This window comes from Tasmannia lanceolata, unplaced genomic scaffold, assembly GCF_043159265.1.
Source record: "Tasmannia lanceolata isolate RefF3 unplaced genomic scaffold, GAP_Taslan_0.1 ptg000012l, whole genome shotgun sequence".
NCBI lineage: Eukaryota > Viridiplantae > Streptophyta > Magnoliopsida > Canellales > Winteraceae > Tasmannia > Tasmannia lanceolata.
In genome coordinates, this window is record NW_027518689.1 from 5,672,366 (window position 1) to 5,679,674 (window position 7,309).

Consider the following 7,309-nt stretch of genomic DNA (forward strand, 5'->3'; position numbering starts at 1 on the left):
GGCCCTGCGCAAAACCAGATCTCCCACTCAAACAACCCGTTCTTTCATCTTGGAGTCATAATATCAGGCGACCCTCTGTTGGTACGCCACCATCCGGACCCTTACTTTCTCCCGAGTTTCTTCCACGAGGTCGAGGCTGCTCCTCGTAAGTTTGGAGTTGGCTTGCTCATTATAGGCTTCAAGTCTCGGGGAATGGGCACTAATTTCCACCTGTATGACTGTGTCTACCCCGAAAACGCAATGGCGATTCTCTTGTTACTGTCCTGGGGGTTGTTCAGTTGGCCCAAAGCAGATTTGATAATTCTTCAGCCCACAATCCTCGGGCGCTTTCCACTCGCTTCTTCAATCCTTGTAAGAGTATCCGATTGGTCACCTCCACTTGTCCGTTGGCTTGGGTATGACTGACTGATGTAAACCTTTGCTCGATACTGAGCCTTCCACAGAAGTCCTTGAACTATCCACTTGTGAACTGAGTTCCATTGTCGGTGTTAGCCCAAGGGTTCCCCATGGGTTCACTCAATTACCTTGTTTTGATGATTAACAAACGCAAATTGATTAGTCGTTTATGGAGTGATCATTTGCCTTGAGTGTTGTGCTTTAGACAGGTCCTACACAAGTCAAATCATACTAGCACACACCTTGTTGGCCTATGCTTGAAGATGAACCAAACACAATGGCAAAAGAGCTCGGAAGATACTTGGACCAATCACACCTTGGAGGTACCAAGGAGAAGCTCATCATCAACCATCTCAAAGCATTGAACAAACAAAGGAAGATCAATGAAGGCCAAAGCTTGTGGATCAACAACTTGCAAAGGAGATTGAACCAAATGGTGGCATCATCCTTGGAAGGTGTCAAGCAAAGAAGCTCAACCTTGAAGATCCCAAAGCAAGCCATGCACTCAAAGAGAAGATCAAGCAATGGCTACCTCAAGAGTTCATTCAAGAGAATGGTAAAAAGGATAGATTGTATCACCTATCTCTCTTGTGTTTTCTCTTATCAAGGCACATCTTAAAACCCATAAAAATATATTTTTCAAAGAGACTAACACACCCTTTAAGAACTTAAATGGATAAGTGAATGGCCATGTGGTGTACCAACATGTTGGGACCCATATGGCATTCAACACAACATTGAACAAAATTGAGTTCTAAGAGTACAATCTGGACCAGCAACTAAATTCTATCATAACTTACTTAAAACATTTTCAAATATTTTTGAAAATATTTTTAACAGATAGCTCTTATTTTTCTCATATCCGTAGAGTATAAGAACGTCGAAATCCGACAAGAAACGAAGGAGATATGAATTTTTCAAATTGAAAGCTGATTGTTGGAAATCCAGTCTCGGAGCTCCGAGAATTTTCTCGGAACTCCGAGACATTTCTCGGAGCTCCGAGAAAAAAACCTGGACACAAAAATAGAGCCGTTGGGGGTCCAACGGCTAGTAGTTTGTTGACCCGAAAATGACCGAAATACCCCCAAAACGGTCATATTGAGTTGAAACTCTATATATACACATTGTATGGACCTAAAACAATTAGATGAACATGTTCCAACTCAAAAGAACTCTTGAAAACTACTTGCAATCATTTTTGGGTTAATTTTCTCTCACCAACCTCTTGTTCCTTGATTTGAGAAAATCATTTGAGATTGGTTTAGGCATTACATGTAATCATCTTTGAGAGTGCATTGTGAGCTTTACTTTGTATTAGCCTATCTAGAGGCAAGTGAGCAACATCGTCTTCTCTTCATTGTATTTGGTAACAAAGGGCGCCGTATTTAAGACCCTTGGAGCTTGGACGCTCGGATTGTACAAGGCGAAAGGAACGCCATATTTAAGTTCCTTGGAAGATAGTGGATACCTCAAGGAGAGCAAACTTGAGAAGAGTGGAGTAGGTCTTGGGTTTAAGACCGAACCACTATAAAAGTCATTGTGTCAAAGCCTCTTGTCTCTCTACCTCTTCTTGATTGGTGATTGGTACACATCTCTCTTACTCTCTCTTGTAGGTGCTTTAATATTCATATCCTTGATTGAGTGAGTGATTAGCACTTAAGTTGAAATTGCATATTCATCTCTTGCTAATTAAGCCTCTCATCATTCTAATCAAGTTATAAAATCAACTAGGGAATAAAGTTTACATCATTACTATTAAGCTTAATTAATCAAACTAACTTAATTGAGAAAAGTTAAAACTAGGATAATTTTGGTAAAGAGTTTTTAAAGAGAATAAGGTTTTTAAAGAAACCCAATTCACCCCCCTCTTGGGTTGCCTAGTGGGATTTCAGTCGGTCACTAGGACCCTAGGTATTCCAAACCTGTAGATGATGTCATGATAAAAGACATTCTCTGAAATTGGGTTTATAAAAATAAGTTTTAGCCTTTTGCTCTTTTGCCCAAAATACAACTCTCCAACAAGTTAAAAGATAAGAGATCAAAACATTCAAGCACACAAGTTAAATCTAAGGTGCAATGCAAATGTAAAGAGCAAGAGATAAGAAAGAGTGCACCCGAGATTTAAAGTGGTTCGGTCCTCAAACCCACGAGGCCTACTCCACTCCACCAACCAAACACGTTGATGGCTTCACTATGTTGATCTTCTTAACTTCGGCGAAGACCGGTGCCAATTACAATCTCCAATTGCTTTAACCTTGGTGGCAATCCTCACCATGGAGAGAGGGCTCCGCTTCTCCGAACACTCGCTCAAATACAATGTTTGATGAAGAAACAAAGAAAACAAAAATCCCTTCCAAAGGGTTACAATCTTGATGTAGAAGATGTACAAATAAATCCTAGCTCCAATCATTTGCAAATAGAATAAGAGAGGCTCAAGGGTGTTATTTCAACTCTAAATATGTTTAAGTGAGGCTTAGGAGTGTTAGAATTAAGTTTAGAAAGGTTAGAGACCTTTATATAAGGAAGGGAGACCAAAACTAGCCGTTATAGGGCTCCCAACTTCTAGTATGGAGTTCCATGCTAGCCGTTAGTCATTATTTGTTTTGGTCCAGAAGCCTCCACGGAGCTCCGTGACATCCCATGGAGTTCCGAGCACGGAGCTCTGTGGGATCTGGGATCCTAAACTGGTTTTCCAGGTTATAGTGGCTAACTTGTAAAATTCTAATCTCTTTCGTTTTGAATTGGATTTCGACGTTCTTGTACTTGATTTGAATGGAAACGATGAGATCTTTCTGATAAAAATATTTTAAAAAATATTTGAAATTGTTTTGAACTGATTATAATAGGTTTTAGGTGCTGATCTCAGTTTGGCCTTTGGTACTTGATTATTTTTAATTCTAAGCTATCTATGGCACTAGGGTCTTTGGTCCATGGGTATTTTCCTTATATTCTAATATTCTTTGGGACATTATTAATGCCACCTTTGAGCCTCAAATAAATCCTAAGCTAAGGATTGGACTTTTACATTCTAAGACTTGACAAATACTAGATTTCTTCAGTTTGTGTTCAACCTTCAAGTCTTTATCTTCATGGATCATTCATTCATTCTATTGGCTTCACATTGTTTTCATGACATGCTCCAAGCCTTATTCCTCCTTTGGCTCATCTTGATCTTTATGATAGGTTCAAGCCATGATCCATGTTGTTTCCCTTAACTTTGATGTTTGATAGATTGGATTTCCAATACATGCACTTAAAATATCAAACAAGTTAGAATAACAACACAAATCAACTTGTGTTTAGAATTATCAAAATATAGCTAAGTTGAGAACCATTGGGCACCTCATTTTTTATGATGACAACACACAAGGTGATTGCCACATATGCACATAATTCCAAAACTTCTCCCCCTTTGTCATCAACAAAAAGATGAGGTGAGAGTTAAACTTTAGAGAATAAAATATGCAATATATACTCCTACTTAGTCAAGGCATATATCAAATCTAAACTACCCCTTATTAAATATGAAAAAGCAAAACAAGGAGGGTAATAAACAAAATGGATTTTATAAGTAAAGCACATACAAGCTCCCTCTAAATCAAGTCTCCCCCTATTTGAAGATAAAAAGTAAAGTATTGGGGATCATCAAAAAATAAATTGCCAAGGTAAAGATAAATCAATTCAAAGAAGAACCTTGGGCATTTGAAATTAATTGAAAGATATTCAAATTGTAGTGCAAGCCCCTACACTAGGATAAAATATAAATAGAATCATGTGGGGGCTTTGGGAACCCAAGTTTTCTTGGTCCCACCGCTATCCCTAATCTTAGATGCACATTGGAATTGATAGTGACCATAAATTCCACAATAATGGCATCTAACATGAGGGTTAGATAAACTAGTCTTACTATAAAACATATGCCTAGGTCTATGACTAGCCTTTTTCAAGATTATGTCAATGATTTTATCACCATTTAAAAATCCATGAAGACATATTCCCAATCATTCATTTTCATTATGAAGATGGGTTATTTGTTTCAAAAACTCACTTTTCTCATCTTCATAATATTTGGAAGAGCTTGCCACATTTTGGAATTTAACTATTTGACAAGTTTTCTCATCCAAACTACCCTTAAGGGTATTAATCTCAAGTTTAAGATTTTTAATTTCTACTTGAGCTTGAGATTTGGAAGAAGACGATTCTTTTTTCAAAATATCAAGTTCATTTTCTAATTTGAAAATAGATTTGGGAATGCAAAGTACTACACAATTCATCATAGGACATGCTTTCGCTATCACTACTAGATGAACTATGAGACGGGTACGAATTTACCTCATCTTCATGAGTGAATGCCATGAAGCATAAATATTTCTTTATTTCCCTTTCACTTGAGCTTTTGCTTGAAGAGCTTGACTCATCCCAAGTGGCTACAAGTTCTTGTTTCTTCTTCCAATTCTTCTTCTTTCCCTTGTACTTCGAGGATGATGACTTGAGAAGTGGACACTTCGGTTTTTTGTGTCCTGGCTTCTTACAATTGAAGCATCTTATTCCACCCTCTAAGTCACTTTCTTTTTCTTCATTCTTCTTCCTTTTAACTTTCTTGTGCTTCTGCTTTTGAATTTTCTCAAAGCTTCTTCCTCATCGCTATCCGCTTCACTTGAAGATGATGAGTTCGCCTTGGTGGCTTTAAGTGCTAGGGACTTGATTTCTTTTTCTTTCTCTTTTGACCTCTTCTTCTCTTGTCGGCTATTGAGGAGCATCTCATGAGTGATAAGTGGAATGCAGGTATGGCAACCCAAGAGGGAGAGGGTGGAATTGGTCAATTAAAAATTCTTGGCTTAATTAGGTGGATTATTAAAGTTGATTTACTAATTAAGCAATTATTAGTCGAACCCTTGTTCAAATAAGCATATTAATGAAAGCTAGGGTTTTGACATTACTTTATCATGCATTCACTAATCCTTGTTCAATTAAAACATAAATATGAGTGAGGGTTAGAGTTTACCAATCACCAAAGAGAAGGGGATGAAGAGAAGCACAAGTACACCAAGATTTATAGTGGTTCGGTCTATCAACAAGACCTACTCCACTCTTCCAAGTTTCACAAACGCCTTCTCCCCTCCGATAGGACAAACCCTCTTCGCTCCGGATTCTCCTTTCTTAACGGGCCAAATCGAAGACCCTCTTACAATCAAGCTTCTCTTTAAGGCCGAAGCGAAAACCCTATTCACAAATAACTTATACTTTCTAAAGGGCCGAAGTGTAAAACCCCTCTCTCAACTCCACGATTCACCTTTCTTATCAGGCTGAATCGGAGACCCTCAATATAAAGAAGAACAATAAATGAAAAACTCTCAAAGCCTCTTAATAGGAGGATTACAACTTTGTAAGTCACAAAAACTCTCCAAAAGATAAGCAAATGAAAGCCCTATAGAGATCCTCTTATTGAATGTAAATTATAAATCAAAGCACGAAGAAGAGAAAACTAAGAACCTTTAGATTTAAAAGTTTTGGCTTAGTAGATTTGAAAATGAAGCTTCAAAAGGTTATTTAGTTGGTCTAGGATAGGGTATATATAGCCCATGAAGAAATGTGACCGTTTGGGGGTAAAACCGTAATAAACTGGGTTGAAAGAGTCAACCTGCGCAAGCCTCAACGGCTAGTTTTCGATACTGGCGCGGTTGACAGAGGTGTCTCGGTCGCCCACCCTAACGGGCGCTCACTTTTTTATTTTCAAATTTCAAACTGTCGCGGTCGACCGAGTCATGGCGGTCGCCCGACGAGAGCTAACTGAACTTTTATATTTTTGTCCAGTTCCCTATCCGCGGTCGCCTGACCCTATGGCGGTCGACCGGCTGACCATGATGGATTGTTTTTGGCTTTCCAGAAACACATCCGCGGTTGCCCAGGAATAGCTGGTTGACTGGCCTGCTATGTTTCGACAAGTGCTGGATTTCCAGCCACCTTGCCGCGGTCGCTCGGGGAACCTCGGTCGACCGGCCCTGTTTGAAAATCCTTTTTAACTAATAAAAATCCAGGGTCTTGGGCCATGGTCTTTGGGCTTTTGTCCAAGGTTTTCTAACATATTTTGGGGAGTGTTGGTGGTTTTCAAATATGTTAAATTTAACTATGAAAACCATTTGAAAACCTTTGAAAGTGCAAATTCAAATAACAAGAGGACTCCAAATACAATCTAAAAATATATACCTCAAGTCTTATTGGATTGCTTGGCTCCTCCACACTTTCTTGGACAACTCTGATTTGTGAGTGAACTCTTCAACTTACTTCAGGTCATGTGACTTCCTTCATTCTCCAAATCATGTTGAGGTACATGAGGTGTCACCAATGCTTGTTCAACTCCAAGCTTCTACTGGCACTTTCTAGGCAACTTGTGGGATCTTCAACTTGAGCTCTTGAACGTGAACATCTTTCAGGGATGATGCCTTCAATGTATGTGCATGCTCTTTGGTCCATTGAGCATGTTGATCCTCAAGCCATGTGTTGTGCTGAGTTGTGTAGTGGCGATATGACATGTCAAGTTCCTATCTAAGGCACAACACTCAAAGACAATACATTAGACCATAAAGGCTAATCAATTTAGGTTTGCTAGCATCAAAATAACAAGGTAAAGGTGAATGTATGAACCCATGGGAACCCTTGGGCATACATTCTCCCCCTTTTTTATGATGGTAAACCAAATTGATTAGGAATGAAGGAAATATAAAATAAATAGATAATTAAGCATTAAATGATATAACTATAGAGCATAGCTCCCCCTCACTATATGCACAAGTATAATATGTGAATATAAACATGTGGTGTATATAACCTATGGACTGCCTTATCAATTCCAAAAATTCCCTTCCTTTTGCCAATAGCAAAAAGGAAGGGTTTTAACATTTAAAGATCAACA